General features: G+C 42.6%; 7 non-coding genes and 3 pseudogenes across 7 annotated transcripts; all 10 read right to left on the bottom strand.

Annotated features, from left to right (window-relative positions):
- Window positions 1–230: 230 nt before the first annotated feature.
- LOC147263789 (5S ribosomal RNA) lies at window positions 231–349 on the bottom strand. Its single transcript, XR_015114663.1, has one exon. It is a non-coding gene; the product is annotated as a 5S ribosomal RNA (ribosomal RNA).
- A 309-nt stretch (window positions 350–658) lies between these two features.
- On the bottom strand, window positions 659–777 carry LOC147263788 (5S ribosomal RNA; annotated as a pseudogene).
- A 309-nt stretch (window positions 778–1,086) lies between these two features.
- Window positions 1,087–1,205, bottom strand: LOC147263787 (5S ribosomal RNA; annotated as a pseudogene).
- Window positions 1,206–8,178: 6,973 nt separating this feature from the next.
- LOC147263786 (5S ribosomal RNA) lies at window positions 8,179–8,297 on the bottom strand. The gene has a single exon (XR_015115017.1). It is a non-coding gene; the product is annotated as a 5S ribosomal RNA (ribosomal RNA).
- Window positions 8,298–8,606: 309 nt separating this feature from the next.
- LOC147263785 (5S ribosomal RNA) lies at window positions 8,607–8,725 on the bottom strand. Its single transcript, XR_015114633.1, has one exon. It is a non-coding gene; the product is annotated as a 5S ribosomal RNA (ribosomal RNA).
- A 311-nt stretch (window positions 8,726–9,036) lies between these two features.
- LOC147263784 (5S ribosomal RNA) lies at window positions 9,037–9,145 on the bottom strand (annotated as a pseudogene).
- Window positions 9,146–9,456: 311 nt separating this feature from the next.
- On the bottom strand, window positions 9,457–9,575 carry LOC147263783 (5S ribosomal RNA). The gene has a single exon (XR_015115144.1). It is a non-coding gene; the product is annotated as a 5S ribosomal RNA (ribosomal RNA).
- Window positions 9,576–9,884: 309 nt separating this feature from the next.
- On the bottom strand, window positions 9,885–10,003 carry LOC147263782 (5S ribosomal RNA). Its single transcript, XR_015112948.1, has one exon. It is a non-coding gene; the product is annotated as a 5S ribosomal RNA (ribosomal RNA).
- Window positions 10,004–10,314: 311 nt separating this feature from the next.
- On the bottom strand, window positions 10,315–10,433 carry LOC147263781 (5S ribosomal RNA). Its single transcript, XR_015113361.1, has one exon. It is a non-coding gene; the product is annotated as a 5S ribosomal RNA (ribosomal RNA).
- A 309-nt stretch (window positions 10,434–10,742) lies between these two features.
- LOC147263780 (5S ribosomal RNA) lies at window positions 10,743–10,861 on the bottom strand. Its single transcript, XR_015114619.1, has one exon. It is a non-coding gene; the product is annotated as a 5S ribosomal RNA (ribosomal RNA).
- Window positions 10,862–20,813: the final 9,952 nt, after the last annotated feature.

The following is a 20,813-nucleotide window of genomic DNA, read 5'->3' as shown; positions in this document are numbered from 1 at the left end:
CACGGTCTTTTTACACACCAAATAGTTGTCCTGTCAATACAAAGAAAAAAATGTTGATGTCATCGAGAGAAAAGTACTGCATCTGCAATCTGTCTACTTCAAATTACACACTGCATGACATTCCATTCGAAAGCTGTGGAGGGCGCTTCAACAAAAGGTGTGTGAGGGAAGCTCGCTCATGCTGGTCCCCAAACACTCAAAGCTGCCCTTTCCTCACAATGAAACAAAAAAGCTTACAGCACCTGGTATTCCCAGGCGGTCTCCTATCCAAGTACTAACCAGGCCCGACCCTGCTTAGCTTCCGAGATCAGACGAGATTGGGCGTGTTCAGAGTGGTATGGCCGTAAGCCCTTGACTCTTACACACATGGGCTCTATATCCATTTCACTCACTTTACAACCTCAGAAAAAAAGTGAAGCGCAACAGCCTCAGGGTCTTTTCACACGCCAAATAGGTGTCCTGTCAATAAAAGAAAAGAATGTTGATGTCATCGAGAGAAAAGTACTGCATCTGCCATCTGTCTTCTTCAAATTAACCACTGCATGAAATTCCATTCCAAAGCTGCAGAGGGCGCTTCAAGAAAATGTGTGTGAGGGAAGCTCGCTCATGCTGGTCCCCAAACACTCAAAGCTGCCCTTTCCTCACAATGAAACAAAAAAGTTTACAGCACCTGGTATTCCCAGGCAGTCTTCCATCCAAGTACTAACCAGGCCCAACCCTGATTAGCTTTCGAGATCAGACGAGATCGGGCGTGTTCAGAGTGGTATGGCCGTAAGCTCTTGACTCTCACACACATGGGCTCTATATCCATTTCACACACTATACAACCTCAGAAAAAAAGTGATGCGCAACAGCCTCAGGGTCTTTTCACACGCCAAATCGGTGTCCTGTCAATAAAACAAAAGAATGTTGATGTCATCGAGAGAAAAGTACTGCATCTGCAATCTGTCTTCTTCAAATTAACCACTGCATGAAATTCAATTCCAAAGCTGCAGAGGGCGCTTCAAGAAAAGGTGTGTGAGGGAAGCTCGCTCATGCGGGTCCCCAAAGTCTCAAAGCGGCCCTTTCCTCACAATGAAACAAAAAAGCTTACAGCACCTGGTATTCCCAGGCGGTCTTCCATCCAAGTACTAACCAGGCCCGACCCTGCTAAGCTTCCGAGATCAGACGACATCGGGCGTGTTCAGAGTGGCATGGCCGTAAGCCCTTGACTCTCACACACATGGGCTCTATATCCATTTCACTCACTTTACAACCTCAAAAAAAATGTGATGTGCAACAGCCTCACGGTCTTTTTACACACCAAATAGTTGTCCTGTCAATACAAAGAAAAGAATGTTGATGTCATCTAGAGAAAAGTACTGCATCTGCAATCTGTCTACTTCAAATTACACACTGCATGACATTCCATTCGAAAGCTGTGGAGGGCACTTCAAGAAAAGGTGTGTGAGGGAAGCTCGCTCATGCTGGTCCCCAAAGACTCAAAGCTGCCCTTTCCTCACAAAGAAATAAAAAAGCTTACAGCACCTGGTATTCCCAGGCAGTCTTCCATCCAAGTACTAACCAGGCCCGACCCTGCTTAGCTTCCGAGATCAGACGAGATCGGGCGTGTTTTTTTTTTGTCTTTTATTATCAAAAATACATCATACATTTTTACCAACTGTACATTCTTATTTACATGACAAAATTTAACAATTATATAAAAAATAAATTCCTTCAGGAAAGAAATCTTACCAAAAAAAAACCCCACCCTTGATACACCTCGAACTTGATGAAAACACCATCAGAGTTTTTTTTTTTTTTTTTTTTTTAAATTAAGTTAAATTTAGACAAATAAACCAACACTATGTGCCTACAGCCACTGGAGCAATGCAGGTCATTCCAAAAAAAAAATAAATAAAAATTAAAGAGAGACAAAAAAAACTCATGGGACTAAAAAGAACAAATTCCTGTCGTGAAGTGTCACACACACAATTTTTTTTTTTTTTTAAATGAAATTTTATCAAAATGAAATGTTAAACACACCAAAAACATAAACCACCCAATTTGCTCACCCCTTTATTAAATTTGAAAAATACTTTGCTTTATAAAAAAAAGAGACTACTTAGCTGGGAATTTGAAGAGAAAACATACCATTGTCAATCTTGTTTATTTCAATTTTGCCATTTGCTATGTTGAAAAATGTGTTTTTCCTGCAGAAAGTGTTTTCAAAAATATCCTTGTCCATGTCATGTAAGATTTGTAGGTGCGTCAAGAGTGTTGTGTAAAAAACCCCAAATATGTTTATTTTCTTCTTTTCATAGAGAGCGTAGTTTCTAGTTGTCCATATTGATTTTTTTGCAAAAGTGAGTATGGTATTTATGAGAGTCCTGTTCTGATCCTTTTGTTTCAGTGTTGTACCAAAGAGAAGAGTCCATGTCCATAGTGTTTCATCTGTCAAACTGAAATTGCAGTGCTCTTGCAGTAGTATCCTTATGAAATTCCTGAATTTATCCGATTCCTTGCAGTTGATGAATAGATGCTCCTGGTCTTCCGGTTCTTTATTGCAGATTTGGCATGTCCTACTGTAGTTTTCCTTATTAATCTGGTGTAATTTGATTCCTGTGAAAATTCTCCTGTGTCTAATATTGAATTCTAGCTTGAAAGTATTGCTGTCCATGTAAGGTATGTTAAGGTTTTGCCAGATTTTTCCTATCGGTATTCCCTTGAATAATTGTGCCCAGTGTTTTTCTGCTTTTGGAGTGCGTTTAATTGAGTTAATCCCTATGGTGTACCAGTCCTTTGTTTTCACCTGTGACAGCTCTTTCCCTGTGTACTGTGTGACAAGCTCAAGCGGCGGGAGTTCGGGGTCTGCTCTCGATTTGTCCGTGATGATTAAGTTTCTCCACAGTGAGGTTATGTTTCTGTTGATTTTGTTACCTAGTCCATTTAGGTAATCCTTTCTGCACGGTGTCCCTGTTTTTTTGAGTTGGGTTGTGACTTTCCTGAGACTGAACAGACCCCTTTCCCCCACCACTTGACCGACCCTTGTTATATTATGTTGCTGAAGTGCCCTGCATTTAAGTGTCCTACCATTGTGTGTGAAAAAGGTGCTTTCGAGAAAAGGTAACTGCAGCACATGACTTTTCTGACTGCACTTAGGCCTGAGGTGGGGCAGGAATTTGCCCCATGCCTCTAGCACCTCCTGGTAGAACATCGGTAGCGAGCCATGGCTTTTCCCAGGAAGGAGGTGATAAAGAGGGAGTTTCTCCCCCTCCCCGTACTCAGCCAGGTAGCCCGCCATTGTGTCCTCCCAGGGGTACTGCCTGTTCGAATCGAGAAAATTTCTAACTAATTTGGCCCTGAGTGCATCTTTTTTTGCACTGATGTCAATTAGTCCTAATCCCCCCTCCCTTTTATTAGCTATTATCACCCGATGAGCGATCGAATTTCCCTTTCCCCTCCAAAGGAAGGAGGAGATCGCTTCATTGAGCGAATTTAGTGCCCACTGCGGTAGCTCACAGGCCCCCAAAACATGATTAATTTTTGACAGTATTAAGGCATTGATGACAATTACCTTTCCTCTCAGGCTTAAACCCCTACTTCTCCATAAATTAAGTGTATTTTCTACCTTTTTTACAAGTTCTCTCCACCCTAAGTCCCTGGCTTCCCCTTCATTTTTACCAATGTATACACCCAGTATTTTCCTGTATTCTTTAGTGCTAAAACCCCAATTATTTTTTAAACTATTTTTACCGAATTCCATCATTTCTGACTTATTTCTGTTAACCTTAGCTCCTGATGCTTTTTCATATCTTTCTAGATGTTTTATAATATAATTTAAATTTTCTTCATTTTTAAACATTATATTGATATCATCCGCAAATTGTGCTATTTTAACGACTTTGTCTCTATATGTTTTTATACCTATAATATTCTTATCATTCATTATACTTAAAGCTAGTGGCTCAGCAACAATACTGTATAAAAGAGCCGAAAGCGGGCATCCTTGCCTTACCGATCTTTTTAATTTGATCTTTTCTGTTAGTTGTCCATTTATCTTTATTTGACTGTATGCGTTATCGTATAATAATTTAATCCATCTAATAAAGCCTTCACCGTATCCAAATCTTTTTAAAGTTTTATATAAGAAAAGATGTTCTACTCTGTCGAATGCTTTCTCCAAATCAATTCCGAGCAGATACCCCCCCTGTGCTGCCATTGTCCTGATGGTATCCTTTATTGTAAGGATCGTATCTATGATGTCTCTATCTGGTATGCCGTATGCCTGTGTATTACCAATAATGGTTCCTATTGTAAGTTTAAGCCTGTTTGCCAGTGTTTTGGTCAGTATCTTGTAATCTGTATTGAGTAAACTTATTGGTCTATAGTTTGTTATATCCTGTTTTGAACCTTTATTTTTGTAGATAAGTGAAATTATTCCTGCAGTGAATGTATTGGATGTTCTCTGTTCCTGTTCCATTGAGTGGTACAATGACAGCAACAGGGGAGCTATCTGCTCTTTGAAACAAATATAAAATTCTGCTGTTAAACCATCTACCCCTGGACTTTTGTTTTTATTTAAGCTATCTATTGCCGTCTTTATCTCATTAATAGTAATTTGTGCATCAGACCATTCCTTATCCTCCACTGAAATACTAGTTTGGATATTTGATAACAACTTGTCTACCTCTTCGCTATTGCTATATCCATTATCAAATAATTCTTTATAAAACTCTGTAGTTACTCTTAGTATATTTTCTTGATCGTCATATTCTTTTCCAGTTATATCGTTGATTTTTTCTATTATAGTTTTGTTTTGTTTTTGCTTTTCGAGCCCCAAAAAATATGCGGTGCATTTTTCTCCTTCTACTAAATTTTTAACTCTGCTTCTTATCATTGCACCTCTGCATTTTATTTTTTCTATGTTTCCTAGTTTTGCTTTATATAATTCCTAGTTTTCTGTGTTTCTGTTAGGTTCTTTATCAAATAATGCTATTTCATGATTGATTAATTTTCTTAGTCGATTTTCTTCCAGCTCCTCTCTCCACTTTTTCTCTTTACTATAATTTATACTACTTCTTTTAATTCTTTGCTTTAGAATTTCCCACTTTTCTATAAAATTATTTTCTATTTTCATTTCAATTTTTGCATAATCAAGCAGTTTTGTGATTTTTTTAACGTAAGTTGAATCTGCCAGGAGGCTGGAGTTGAAGCACCAGGTACCTCCCCCCCTGAAACCTCCTGCAGCACCCAAGTAACACTCAATTGTTGCGTGATCACTCCATGCGTTATAATTATATTGTATTTTATTGATCTGTTTTGTTGCTTCAGGGGCCGCTAGACATAAATCTATTCTGGCTTGTTTCATTTTTCCCTGCACAACCTGTCTTCTGGAGTACTCTTTCTTGAATGGGTTGTGAATTCTCCATACATCTGTCAAATTGTGAATATTCATTAAGTTATATAGCTCAGTTCTGCTTGTGTCATTCTTGTATACATTGTTAATTGATATATCATCCTTAGTTAATGCGATATTGAAATCTCCTATTATTATGGTTCTATGATCTATCCATCTGCTTATACTATTTAGAAACATTTTCCTTTCCTTTTCACAGTTACTGGCATATATGTTAACAATTCTGTATGTTCTATTGTTTATGCAAACATCTATAATAAGTATTCTACCTTTCTTGTCATGATATATTAACTTGCTATTGGTACTTATAGTCTTTTTTACTAAAATAGCTACGCCACAAGATTTACTTGTGCCGTTGCTAAAAAAGACATCTCCTTCCCACATTTTGCTTGCTGCCGCCACGCTATCCCCTTCCCACCTTGTCTCCTGTAAGCAGAGAATGTCACACTTGCTTTTAAGTAAAATGGCGGTCATCCTGCCATAAGTGCGGAGTCCATTGACATTAAGGGAGTGCAGCAGAAACATGGTCAGACCAAAAAAACCTTTAAACAGCCAATTTTCCCTCAAGATTTTTTACCTCTCCCTCCTTCTTTCTTCTGTTTTTTCTTCATCGCAGCATCTTTTATTGAGGTGTGCTTTTTCCGAATATTTTTTATTGTGGCAAAGTCCATTTCCGAGTCACTGTTTGATCTACTCTGAGGAGGGAAGGTGGAGGGCACATTTAAGGCAGGTACCCTGGTGGATGTGGCTGCCGCCGGCTGCAATTCTCTTGGGGTATCCCCCACCTCCATTGATTCCAGGAGTTGAGAAGGCTCCGGCTCCTTTTCGGACCCGTTTCCTCCTCCATCCTTTCCTCTCTGCTGTGGGCCTGAGTCAGTGCTCATGTCATTCAGACTTGAACCAAGCCTTGTGCCTGGGCTCTGCACCACTTTAGGAGGGCTCTGGGTTCTCTGAGGGGCGTAACCCTCACCGGCAGCCTGCTTGGCGGCGCCACTACCCACCTCGTCATCTTCCTCCTCATCCTCCGTTCCTCCCTCACTTAAACCTTCCATCTCACTGTACAGCTCCTCAGATCCAGATTCCACCACAATATCCTCATCACTATAATTACAATTACATTCATCAATTTTGTTCCAACACACCTCACATTTCTGTATCTTATTAGGTTTCCTGTTGCACTCCCTTGCATAATGCCCCTGGACACCACACTTATGGCAGGAGAACTCAGGACAGTCCCTTAGGATGTGCCCCGGCTGGAGGCACATCCTACACACCCTAGCCTGCCTATCATGTATGACCCTGAAATATTCCGGTCCTATTGCTGTGTCAAACCGTGCTGAATAAGGCAGAGATTGGACCTTGTCTGTAAATTTTACTTTGAGAAACCGCGTCCCATCAGCAATTTGCGTACCCGGCCACATCCTCCTCCTTATAGTTGATGCAGCTGAGACTCCCCACCCTTCTAGCTTTTGTAAAATTTCCTCATCTCTGATGTAAGCTGGTAAGCTTAAAAAAGAAACCATGAGTTCATCATTACACAGATCTTTGACATGCACTGTGTTGTCCCCAATTTTGAAACCATCTAGGATTCTCTCTTTCCCTTTGATGTGTGACATGGTAATTTCATATTTCTGCGGCCCTGTCGCCCTACAGGCTATTAAACCTCCACACAGTGCTCTTATGCATCTCATTAATTCGAGAACTGGGACTTCATCCTGCCCAGTTACCTCGACACTGACCGTCAGTTCTCTGTCATACTTGTGGTCGCCACCCGCAGATTTCGCCGCTCCATGTCGCTGCTGCAGCTGCCTTTCCCCACCAGACGCCGCGTCTCTTTCCGCCGCCAATTCTCTCTCACTCTCCGTCGCCTCTCCAGTAGCTCCTCGCTGCCCAGGTCTTCTCGGAACCACGTCTTCAACTCTGTTCTTCAGGCCACCAGCTCTCGTTGCCTGTGGACCGGCTCCAGCGCTCCTTCCACACATCTCCTCTGAATCAGCCGCTGCACGCCGTCTTTCCCCCTCTGTCGCTGCGGAAGCCGCTCTCGCATTTCCCTCCGGCAGTTTTCCTTCCGACTTCTTCATGTTTCGTTTCTGATTGTTTCTTTTAACAAGCAACCATTTTTCATTTTCTTCACCTGTTTGTGCGTTTATGTCAAGTCCGTTTTCCATGCTCGTAATCTGAAATCCGTTTGCAGAGTTCAAATCCATTTGGTCCGTCCGAAAGTTTTCCATTAGGAAAAAAAGAAAAAAAAACTCAAATTGACCTCCCCCGATCAGTATAAAAACTGTCGGGGGGAAAAAATGTTCACTCTAAAAACGAACCAAAAATGCACGGAAAATAAGGAAGAACAATGAAAAAGGCTGAAAAAAACGAAAGAAATGGGAAAAGCGGAGTCCGCGACCTCCGTGTGTGGTGCTGTCAGCGTACCGTCTGATTGGCGCATGCGTGTTCAGAGTGGTATGGCCGTAAGCCCTTGACTCTGACACACATGGGCTCTATATCCATTTCACACACTTTACAACCTCAGAAAAAAAGTGATGCGCAACAGCCTCAGGGTCTTTTCACATGCCAAATCGGTGTCCTGTCAATAAAAGAAAAGAATGTTGATGTCATCGAGGGAAAAGTACTGCATCTGCCATCTGTCTACTTCAAATTAACCACTGCATGACATTCCATTCCAAAGCTGCGGAGGGCGCTTCAAGAAAAGGTGTGTGAGGGAAGCTCGCTCATGCTGGTCCCCAAAGACTCAAAGCGGCCCTTTCCTCACAATGAAACAAAAAAGCTTACAGCACCTGGTATTCCCAGGCGGTCTCCCATCCAAGTACTAACCAGGCCCAACCCTGCTTAGCTTCTGAGATCAGACGAGATCGGGCGTGTTCGGAGTGGTATGGCCGAAAGCCCTTGACTCTGACACACATGGGCTCTATATCCATTTCACACACTTTACAACCTCAGAAAAAAAGTGATGCGCAACAGCCTCAGGGTCTTTTCACACGCCAAATAGGTGTCCTGTCAATAAAAAAAAAGAATGTTGATGTCATCGAGAGAAAAGTACTGCATCTGCCATCTGTCTTCTTCAAGTTAACCACTGCATGACATTCCATTCCAAAGCTGCGGAGGGCGCTTCAAGAAAAGGTGTGTGAGGGAAGCTCGCTCATGCTGGTCCCCAAAGACTCAAAGCTGCCCTTTCCTCACAATGAAACAAAAAAGCTTGCAGCACCTGGTATTCCCAGGCGGTCTCCCATCCAAGTACTAACCAGGCCCGACCCTGCTTAGCTTCCGAGATCAGACGAGATCGGTTGTGTTCAGAGTGGTATGGCCGTAAGGCCTTGACTCTGACACACATGGGCTCTATATCCATTTCACATACTTTACAACCTCAGAAAAAAAAGTGAGGCGCAACAGCCTCAGGGTCTTTTCTCACGCCAAATAGGTGTCCTGTCAATAAAAGAAAAGAATGTTGATGTCATCTAGAGAAAAGTACTGCATCTGCCATCTGTCTACTTCAAATTACACGCTGCATGACATTCCATTTCAAAGCTGCAGAAAGGCGCTTCAAGAAAAGGTGTGTGAAGGAAGCTCGCTCATGCTGGTCCCCAAAGACTCAAAGCTGCCCTTTCCTCACAAAGAAACAAAAAAGCTTACAGCACTTGGTATTCCCAGGCAGTCTCCCATTCAAGTACTAACCAGGCCCGACCCTGCTTAGCTTCCGAGATCAGACGAGTTCAGAATGGTATGGCCGTAAGCCCTTGACTCTGACACACATGGGCTCTATATCCATTTCACTCACTTTGCAACCTCAGAAAAAAAGTGATGCACAACAGACTCAGGGTTTTTTCACACGTCAAATTGGTGTCCTGTCAATACAAAGAAAAGAATGTTGATGTCATCGAGGGAAAAGTACTGCATCCTCCATCTGTCTACTTCAAATTACACGCTGCATGACATTCCATTTCAAAGCTGCAGAAAGGCGCTTCAAGAAAAGGTGTGTGAGGGAAGCTCGCTCATGCTGGTCCGCAAAGACTCAAAGCGGCCCTTTCCTCACAATGAAACAAAAAAGCTTACAGCACCTGGTATTCCCAGGCAGTCTCCCATCCAAGTACTAACCAGGCCCGACCCTGCTAAGCTTCCGAGATCAGACGAGATCGGGCGTGTTCAGAGTGGTATGGCCGAAAGCCCTTGACTCTGACACACATGGGCTCTATATCCATTTCACTCACTTTACAACCTCAGAAAAAAAGTGAAGCGCAACAGCCTCAGGGTCTTTTCACACGCCAAATAGGTGTCCTGTCAATAAAAGAAAAGAATGTTGATGTAATCTCGAGAAAAGTACTGCATCTGCCATCTGTCTACTTCAAATTAACCACTGCATGACATTCCATTCCAAAGCTGCGGAGGGCGCTTCAAGAAAAGGTGTGTGAGGGAAGCTCGCTCATGCTTGTCCCCGAAGACTCAAAGCTGCCCTTTCCTCACAAAGAAACAAAAAAGCTTACAGCACCTGGTATTCCCAGGCGGTCTCCCATCCAAGTACTAACCAGGCCCGACCCTGCTAAGCTTCCGAGATCAGATGAGATCGGGCGTGTTCAGAGTGGTATGGCCGTAAGCCCTTGACTCTCACATACATGGGCTCTATATCCATTTCACTCACTTTACAAACTCAGAAAAAAAGTGATGCGCAACAGCCTCAGGGTCTTTTCACACGTCAAATAGGTGTCATGTCAATACAAAGAAAAGAATGTTGATGTCATCGTGAGAAAAGTACTGCATCCTCCATCTGTCTACTTCAAGTTACACGCTGCATGAGATTCCATTTCAAAGCTGCAGAAAGGCGCTTCAAGAAAAGGTGTGTGAGGGAAGCTCGCTCATGCTGGTCCCCAAAGACTGAAAGCTGCCCTTTCCTCACAAAGAAACAAATAAGCTTACAGCACCTGGTATTCCCAGGCGGTCTTCCATCCAAGTACTAACCAGGCCCGATCCTGCTTAGCTTCCGAGATCAGACGAGATCGGGCGTGTTCAGAGTGGTATGGCCGTAAGCCCTTGACTCTCACACACATGAGCTCTATATCCATTTCACTCACTTTACAACCTCAGAAAAAAAGTGAAGCGCAAAAGCCTCAGGGTTTTTTCACACGCCAAATAGGTGTCCTGTCAATAAAAGAAAAGAATGTTGATGTCATCTAGAGAAAAGTACTGCATCTGCCATCTGTCTACTTCAAATTAACCACTGCATGACATTCCATTCCAAAGCTGCGGCGGGCGCTTCAAGAAAAGGTGTGTGAGGGAAGCTCGCTCATGCTGGTCCGCAAAGACTCAAAGCGGCCCTTTCCTCACAATGAAACAAAAAAGCTTACAGCACCTGGTTTTCCCAGGCGGTCTCCCATCCAAGTACTAACCAGGCCCGACCCTTCTAAGCTTCCGAGATCAGACGAGATCGGGCGTGTTCAGAGTGGTATGGCCGTAAGCCCTTGACTCTGACACACATGGGCTCTATATCCATTTCACTCACTTTACAACCTCAGAAAAAAAGTGATGCGCAACAGCCTCAGGGTCTTTTCACACGCCAAATAGGTGTCCTGTCAATATAAAGAAAAGAATGTTGATGTCATCTAGAGAAAAGTACTGCATCTGCCATCTGTCGACTTCAAATTACACGCTGCATGACATTCAATTTCAAAGCTGCGGAAAGGCGCTTCAAGAAGAAGTGCGTGAGGGAAGGTCGCTCATGCTGGTCCCCAAAGACTCAAAGCTGCCCTTTCCTCAAGCTGAAGTTAAAAGAATTGCAAATTAATCCTTCACAGGTACTTGTTCACAGAGATGGATGAAATAAAAATTGAATATATTCTAGTATTATAAAAATACAATGAACAAAATTATTAACAATGAGTAAGAGGATTTTCAAAACAAAACAAACAGTGTCTTTCTTGGTTCTGAACTTTCGTTTCACTGAAAATAAAAATCTTTTTTAGTTAGATAGTTTCACATAAAATACCCTCAAGTCATCCTTTACACCTCAATTGTAAGGAAAAAAAGTTTCCTCTACAAAAGATAACCCTTTTGTTTTTTTTGAATATACATCATATTTAATCCCTTTCAGAATCCTTAAGTTACCTTCTAAAACGGTATTCTTTAATTTACAACAACTAAAACTCAATATTTTATCTGTGGGCACACACACATTCATATGAAACACCTTACATTAAATTTTTACCTGTTTCAGGCCTGTTTATTGAAGCTCGTGTGCGGTCGGGGCTTCACAACTGCAATGGCCGCTTCACTCGCAGCTGAGCACACAATAAAAGCAAGTGCATGTGTTTGTTAGTCCTCACAAATCCAGGGTTTTATTAGAAGGGGGAGAACGGGTATGGAGGATGAGAGTCTGAATGGTAATGGCAATGGCGGTGGAAGTCACAATCCAAACACTCACACGCAATGGCGGGACAGCGAAAGTCACGAAGAAGAAAACACAGCAGGACAGGGCACAGCAGAACAGCAGAGCCATCGGATGGAAACCCGTCTCTCTCTCTCCAATGTCCGTCTCCTTCAAGCATATTATCTTGATTTAGCCACAATTATCAAACATTATCTCGTGTCGAATTCGCATTACCTTTACTTTCGCTCCAAAAATATTACAACGCTAAAGCTACGATCTGCAGGCACATTAGCACGGAATGCTATCCCTAGCTAGCACGTCGCTAACCATGTACACATCCAGTCTCTTTTCACTATAACAGTTAGATAAAGCGCAAATACAGGCATAAATATTCACCTCTCGAAGGTCACACAGAAGTTTATATCAGGACCACCAGTCGTCGACGTCCAAAATAAACTTAAATGCTCTCCACACAAACGATGCCTCCCCTCTTAACTCTCTGATCATTGCCTCTGTTTCTCTCCCCATGCGCGCTAACTACTCACCTCACAAACCTGCGCCACTAGTCCCACCCCTTACACAGTAACTTTCCTCTCATTGGCTTTTGCGGTCTTAATACACCCAAAGATAAGACAGGAATGAAATGATTGACAGGTAACAATTGAGGTTACATATAAACACGGCTTCTTCCCCTCTCCTTATTCTCAGATCACTGATCTTTTACAGACTCAGAGAACTTAAAGACCTTTATATGAATTTATTTTTTAACTGTAAATAGTTTTACTTTTTAAATGTTACATATTATATTTATGCTTTTAACCTGCTCACATTATAACCAATTTTAAAGATCATGAACTCTATTTATTTTTGAACTTTTTAACACATCTCTTTCTGCTTTTTATGCGATGTAATTTATTTGATTTTTGTACAGGGCTACGTGTTGTATGATAACAAGAGTGTATATTGTTTACAATGTGTTACAGTCAATGGGTGGCACGGTGGTACCGTTGTTAACAGTGTCGCCTCAAAGCAAGTTCAAGTCCTGGCTCGAGCACAGGTTCTTTCTGTGTGGTGTGTGCATGTTCTCTCCGTGCCTGCGTGGGTATTCTGTCTGCAATGGACTGGCTACCTGTCCAGGGTGAAACCTGCCTCTCACCTGAAAGCCACTGGGAAAGGCTCCAGCCTCCCCCTGCAACCCTTAACAGAAATAAGCTGGGATGCATGGAAGTATAGAAAGCGGATACAATGAAGCGCATACAAATTTTTTGAACGCACGAAAAAGTCTCACCTTTTGTTTTTTTCATATTGGTTAGTTTGGAAGCATGGAATTTCTGACAAAGCCTAAGTTTGTATTGTTTATTCACTGATTTTTCTGACAATTTACAAACAAAGCTTTCAAAACTGAGAGGACAAGCAGTGGTGTTTAAGATCAACACCCAACATGGGGCTTGAACCAACAACCCTGAGACTAAGAGTCCCACGCTCGACTGACTGAGCTAATCAGGTTACGTCAGTGTAAGTCCCATAGCATGAAGTGGTCAGAGTGAGAGACTCACAGTCCTGTGAGTGATCACCCACCCATCCATCCATCCATCCATCCATCCATCCATCCATCCATCCATTTTTCCGCTTATCCTGTTAAGGGTCACAGGGTGGGGCTGGAGCCTATCCCAGAAGGGACATTACCTTGGACAGGTAAGCAGTCCATCGCAGTCCACCGCAGCCAACAAATATTGACAGACAACCATTCACACTCACAGCCATACCTACGGTCAATTTAGAGTTGCATTTCCATTTGCATGTCTTTGGACTGTGGAAGGAAGCTGGAGTACCTGGAGAGAACCAGCACAGGGAAAACATGCAGACACTCTCAGGATTTATTCCAATGAAGCGCCTAAAAAGGAGTGTTGGAACTCACTCAGATGAATGAGACATTATAAGCCATCAAATATATACATGTAGATGTAGTGTTGGAGATTCAAGAAAACAGGGAGAAAAGAGAAGAGAAGAAGAAGAAGAAGAAGAAGAAAAAAACAGCTTCTTTGACCAGATAACATAGTTGTCTATTTCAATGTTTGAGGTCTGAAAAAATAACTGATTAACTGTGAAATGTGATGGACAGGCAAGTACTTACTAGGATCAGGGCAGCTGGAAAATAGGCTCCTGCATCTGTAGGCAATATCAGAGACAAAGAAAAATCAACACAAATGAGCAGGCACTTGAACGATGCTAAAACCACTCTTTTTTAAACAAATACAACCACAGCTTCTGCTCTATGGCCTTAACTACACTGTAATCATGCCATCAGACAGACTCATGCCAGAGCAGTAGCCTAGCACAAGATGGAGGAACGTAATTGCATGTAAACACAGTCAGTGTGCACTCATCTTAATATGAACCGACTTAACTGTTGTGTGACACGTATATTGTGTGTACTGTAAAATGGTTCAGACTATCAGAAAGCTTCATGAATTCACAGGCAAAATACAGATGTCGCACACATTAATTTGTGGAGGCTCGAGATGTAAAAAGTAAAGTCAACTCTCTGTGTTTTTTGGATTAATTTGCAAGCATTTTCAACATTTTGGCTAGCTGCTAAATCTGGCTAGCATGATGTGCACCGAGTGTAATTATCAATGCAAATGTGGCAGGATGAGAGGTCCCATCCGAGCAGTGAGACTGGTTGGTGATGCCTGACTTGGCTTGTACCATCATTAGCCAACCAGTGTGTGGCGCTGCTCTATAAATAGGGGCAGCATCTACCTGGTCAATCTCTTGCTCTTGGGGTCCGCGGTCCTCCCACTTCCTGGTCACCTCGCGTCCGCCTCTGAACGCCTCACGTCTGCCTTCTCGCCACCGTCTGTGCTGGTATGTAGCAGTAGCTCGTGTTGCATGCTGATCATGCACGTTTTTCATATTCACGTGTTTAATTGTAGGCGTCCGGCTTTTGGGACACGGTCCCTTAATCGCCGCTAGTGGGGAAACACCCCCCCCCCCCCCCCCCCGCCGATCTGACGTGCAGAGGCTGTTTGCCACAGCATACTAGCTGTGAAACCCTTTGCTCTGCATGCGTGCGATCTACACCTGATTGGCACAGCTGGTGAGCCGTGACACTGAGGAAGAACTAGCTGCTGCTTTGCTACCGGGCGCTATCTTGCCAGACTATCCTGCTTTGCTAGATGCTCCTGCTTTGCTCTGGCTGCTGTTTTGCTACAAACTACCCTGCTTTGCTCTGGCTGCTGTTTTGCTACAAACTACCCTGCTTTGCTCTGGCTGCTGTTTTGCTACAGACTACCCTGCTTTGCTCTGGCTGCTGTTTTGCTACAGACTACCCTGCTTTGCTCTGGCTGCTGTTTCGCTACAGACTACCCTGCTTTGCTCTGGCTGCTGTTTTGCTACAGACTACCCTGCTTTGCTCTGGCTGCTGTTTTGCTACAGACTACCCTGCTTTGCTCTGGCTGCTGTTTTGCTACAGACTACCCTGCTTTGCTCTGGCTGCTGTTTTGCTACAGACTACCCTGCTTTGTTACAGGCTCCTGCTCTATTAGCCTGCTCTGCTACTAGCCTGTTCTGCGACCTACTGGCCAGCTCCACGTTTTGCTTGTTTGTTCACTGTTTACTGTGTTCACTGGAGTGCTCTGCTTCTGTGTTAACGAATTGGAATCCGCTGTGTGTTGAACTGGAGGTTGTTTCAGTAATTCACCTTGTTTAACCAGGGTCTGCCAGATCCTGATGTCCACCGTGTGGCGCCACTGAACTGTACTTCATGGTGCTCTGAAGGTTTGGATCTGCATTGTTTCCCATTCCTCCGCTTGGGCTTCAGGCTGCAGCAAGCTGCTGGACGGCTATCTGTTAGCTCCCTGGTCTAGCAATGGAGAAATGAACTCGTTTCTGGTTATTTTGGGTTGTATTATTTTTCCTTGCTAATTTGTGTTTAATAATTAAATCTTGTTTCTCGAATGAATTTTTAAATTGTGGTTTGAGTTTGGTTCTGGTTTTTGTTTGTTTTTTTTAGTTTTGGTAAATTATAATTCTTGTCATTTCGTTTCAGGTACTGGGAGCTCACGATCCTGGCGTCGCTTTTCCTCTTGTGTGCTGTGCACCCCTGTTTTGCTTTAATCATGTGTGTTTTTAAATGTGATGTCCCAATTGATCAGGGTGTCTTCTGCCTTGGGATCCCTCCCCCCCACTGGTAAGCTCCAGACTTGTTTAGATTTATTCTTGTTCTCTTTTTAATCTGCTGGCCTGTTTACAATAAAATATATTTGTCATGGAACCACGTCTCCTGCCAATTAGTAAATGAACCTGTGAGTGCCTTTTTTGGTCGGTACGTTAACTATTTCCTTGGGCGAAATTCCCAAGGTGGCGTTGTCCGGCTTTGGTCACTATTATATTTTAATAAGTGCACCCCCCACTCGTGTGTCGCCACACAAACTGGAAACTTCACTTAGCCTCCACTGGCCTACAGACTTTGCGCCAGTGTCTACAATAAATGCAATCGCTACTCACCAAATGACTGTGATTGAGATGGATGATAACCAAGGCTCTGGCCTCACGTGCAGATCAGGAGATTCTCCTTGCGTCCATAAGGCAAAGATACTGTTGCTTTATTTACAGTGAAGTACTGTATTTTAGCATTACAGCATAGTTCTGTTAAACAGTCATGGGGTGTATTCTAACAGATTCCTATTAGAATTAACGGCAAAGTACTGTATTTTTATAAACAGGGTGATACTGTTAATCTTGTAGTACACTGCAAGCAATTGCTGTAAATTTACAAGTCCCACCGCTTTCATAAAATTCATCACTGGATTCAGGACGACCCCTGCTACTCGGCTGCGGTGGGCGGGAGGAGGCTCAGGCCCAAACAACGCTGACTGCAGCTTTAATTTAATCCTAGGTTTATGTAATACTCTGAGAAATCAGTGGTATTTATTTCATGATTTTCATAGGAATAAATTAAGAATAAAATGCCAGTTCATGGTTAAGCTAAAATTTACATAAATACGTATTATGAAGAAGATATTAAAATTATAAAATTTGTGTTTAAAATTGGTAACTTTAAAAACCTCATTTCACGGGGTGTGAATGTCTTTAAAAAAATGTTAAAGTAATTCTATTAAGTTAGGTTACGTGCGTGAGTTCATGACCTTTAGTGTTTACACTTCCGGGAGAAACGCGCGCGAGGAAGGAGCATCGTGTGAATGGCGTAACGTTATCGGAGTTTCCAGACTGTGTGTTGTCGGAGAGGAGTTTTTATCGGTAACGGACTGTGAACTGTAATTGACCGACGTGATCGGAGTGCGTGAGTCGGATTCTCCGCCACCGATTGTGTTTTGTTGAGCACCAGGCAAGTCCAGTTACAGAAGCTAGCGGGAGCTAGGCTAACGCTGTCCACGCTGAAGGGAGACGCCGCTGCACGGACGGGACAGGAGCTTCGGATAGTCGCCTCGGGAGAGAGTCGTTAACGGAGGACGCGTCACTGCTGCCGACGGAGCCGGAGGATGTGCCGCTGCTGCCGAGTCACGGAGGTCTGTTGCTGCGGGCTGTTGCGAGCGGGACGGTTGCTGCCGTAACGAGTGAGGGATTCATCGGCTGCGGTCCGGTATTGTTGACGTCACCGACACACGGGGGGATCTGGTAAAGGTTTCCATCATGAGCTCCAACTAAAGCGGGCCAACGAAAGTAAACATGAGTGCACTCGAAATAAAATTAGACAGTTGAAAGAGACAAACAATATACCCCGGGGTTCTTTTTATTTTCTAGTCTTGTTTATTCAAGGTTTGAATGTGTTTTTCTGCAAGCCTTTAATACATTTTCTAAACTGAAATCTTGTGTTGTTTCATTGAATTTGTGTTTCTGAAGCTTTACAGCAGAGTTTAAAGGTCAAGAGTTCTCCCCATAGCCTCCATTTGAATATTTAAGAGGGAGAATCATACATTGCCCTAGATTGATATTAATTATTACAGATGGGACTTTTACCATACAAGGTATTTGAAATGAGTTAAAGTGTTCCCTGTAAGCCTATGGTGGGTTTTAATATTGGAGCCGGTGGTAAAAGGGTTACATTTAGAAATCTAAACCCCTGCTACCATGAGCACACATGGAAATAAAGACTCAACTGACCGCTCGGTCTACTTCAGCTAGCACACTGAACAATACTGTTGTTTACTTGCTAGCTGATAAGTGAGCAGCTGATGTTTGCAATAACATTGAAATAAACTAAAAATAGAGTCAATAGCTCAAATCCTATCACCACCAAAGGAGCCACGTCTTTAACACTTCAATCTCATAGCGACTCCTCAGGATTTCTTCTTCTCTCCATTGCATTTTGTAGGAGGCTCCTGCCGGTCCACACTGCCTTCCCCCTAACAGATTCAGCTACTGAGACTAAAGTTCGTTAGTGAGCTCAATGCATAAAAGTGACTTAATATTTGTTGAAAACTAAATAGGCGTGAAGCTGTAACCTCACATGAACACTTGAAGTCTAGATTTCAGCTGCATGTGAAGAAATCAGCATAAAATCCTTGTGTTGGTGTTTAAACCTGGACTACCAGAACCAGGCTAAGAGGTGTTTGTCTGTTAGCTGTGAAGCAAACTGAAACATGAAGGCTTTGAGGGTTTGTTCTCAACACAAAGAAAGATTCAATGCTCAAACTGCCAACTCTGTAAAAAAAAAAAAAAACATTTTTACAAATCTCAGTTTATTTCTTCATGAAGATCTTAATGAGGCAATCAGCACCAGAGCACTAAAGTTAAAATTAGTAACACTGTCACTAACGATGGATTTATTTGACCCAATGTAGTTTTCCTGATCAAATATAGTTTTCATCAAAATATATTATTTTTTTTATAATTAATTATTTCCTAATATGCAACGTCACATAAATGAAAAAATGGAGGACCCTATAAAATGACCTGACGTCAGTGTTCAAGGGTGAAGTCATTTTTGGAATGAAGAAGAGTTCATCCAGCTTTTTTTGCCTCGTGTCTCTGAACCAGCTCATTTGTTGTGTCCACGCCGTTCCGTGTTTAACATGTTTTATGTAACATGAATAACATTAATATACAAATATATACATGACATAAATTATATATAGACACAGATAAACATCAATAACCAGTGAGAGAAGTCATGTGGTTCTCCGACCTCTCTAAGCTGCATCGCAGTGCTGGAGGAGTGCTGACATCATCATTTATGGTTCCTTGCTGGATGAAGGCCTAAACTATGGAGTGAAATCTACTGCCTTGAACTCACTCTTCATTTCTGCTCAGGCTTTTCCTGCCAGCAAGGCAGTGGCAAGAAAAGCAGTCAGCTGATGTCCACAGCTCAACATGAGAAGAACACATTTCTTTTGAAGAAAAAAACATTTCAAGGAGTTTTTCCTGCCAATACAGGACAACACCCACTCACAAACCAGTGCTGGACAAGTTCCTTCAAAGCTGTAATGCCTTATTTCTTACTAGTTACTGTCATTTTAAAATAATTGGTTCCATTACGATTGTGTCTGCCAGCGCTTGGTGACTGTACAGGAGGTCTGTGGACCGCAGGGCCACAACAAGCCCATTTCCTCAACTCTCCATTGAGTACAGAGGTCCCCAAGTATGGACCAGTGAGGATAAATGTGATAGTGGAGAAGTCTGTTTGTTCTTCAACTGGTCCAACTTGATGGTGAGTCTCCTTTTATCAAGGATTACTGAATGCTTGTGTTATTCATGGCATTGTTAACACTTTATAAACCCTTCATTCAGAGCTGTAAAGAACCTTTAACTTCATATCCCAGACATCAAAGTGGGCCACTAACTGGTGAGATGAAGCTATGCTATGCTGCTACATTCTGAAGAGGTAAAGTAGCAGGTTCTGAGAGTGATGGCTAACCTGGATGTGTTCATCTCCTACTTTAATATCAGCGTCCCAACTTGGAGCTCTGACCACCTCCAGCTTTTTGTTCCTGTTTCTGCTTCAGTCAACAGGGAACTCAAACCTGCAATAGAATCATCAACAACAATGGAATAGAAAACAGAGGAAGACAAAATATCATAAACTTACAAAGCTGAGAAATGTTCATGAAGAATAAATGCACACATTATGATTGAGGCCAGAAAGTAAAACTCCACACCAAATGTATTTTGACATGTAGGGATAATGAACTTGAATGTGTTGAAATAGCAGATGAATGAATCCACTATCACAAGATGGCGTCACAGATCTCACCATCAAGTTGGACCAGTTGAAGAACAAACAGACTTCTCCACGATCACATTTATCCTCACTGGTCCATACTTGGGGACCTCTGTACTAAATGGAGAGTTGAGGAAATGGGCTTGTTGTGGCCCTGCGGTCCACAGACCTCCTGTACAGTCACCAAGCGCTGGCAGACACAATCGTAATGGAACCAATTATTTTAAAATGACAGTAACAAGTAAGAAATAAGGCATTACAGCTTTGAAGGAACTTGTCCAGCACTGGTTTGTGAGTGGGTGTTGTCCTGTATTGGCAGGAAAAACTCCTTGAAATGTCATGCAAGTTTTTTCTTAAAAAGAAATGTGTAAAACATTCATTAACATCCAGGCCCAAAGACAAGAGAGGGCAACGCTCCAGGAGTCTTTGATCTCTGAATTCTGAGCATTGATCTCCTGCTTCAGTCTTTGATCTCTGACTGATCCGAAACTAATCAAAGGATCACATCAGCATATTGGTCCAGTCTACAGATGGTGATTTTACCAAGTGCACTACAGCAGTCCTTGTTGCTGTCTGCTGTTGTGTCACAGCAAAGTAAGGAAACAGCCTGACAGTCCTCAGGAGGAAATTCAACAACCTCCAAAGATGGAGGTGAATCTAGACCTTCTCATGTTTACTGTCCTTGATGAACTTGACAAACACACCACATGTCACACACTCTACAGTTTCAATCTGTTGAGAACATGAAACGTGTGGCCCCAGTGACCCTGCCTGAAATTTTTGTCCAATTCAAATTTTGATTCATGACCCAGAACCACTCAAAACCCCTGAAAAATAAAGGTTTGGGTGCATTAAAGACATAA

This window comes from Aulostomus chinensis, chromosome 4 (genome assembly GCF_037954235.1).
Source record: "Aulostomus chinensis isolate RoL2024-O1b breed Wild chromosome 4, RoL_Achi_v1.0, whole genome shotgun sequence".
Lineage (NCBI taxonomy): Eukaryota > Metazoa > Chordata > Actinopteri > Syngnathiformes > Aulostomidae > Aulostomus > Aulostomus chinensis.
This window is presented reverse-complemented; position numbering and strand designations above follow the sequence as displayed.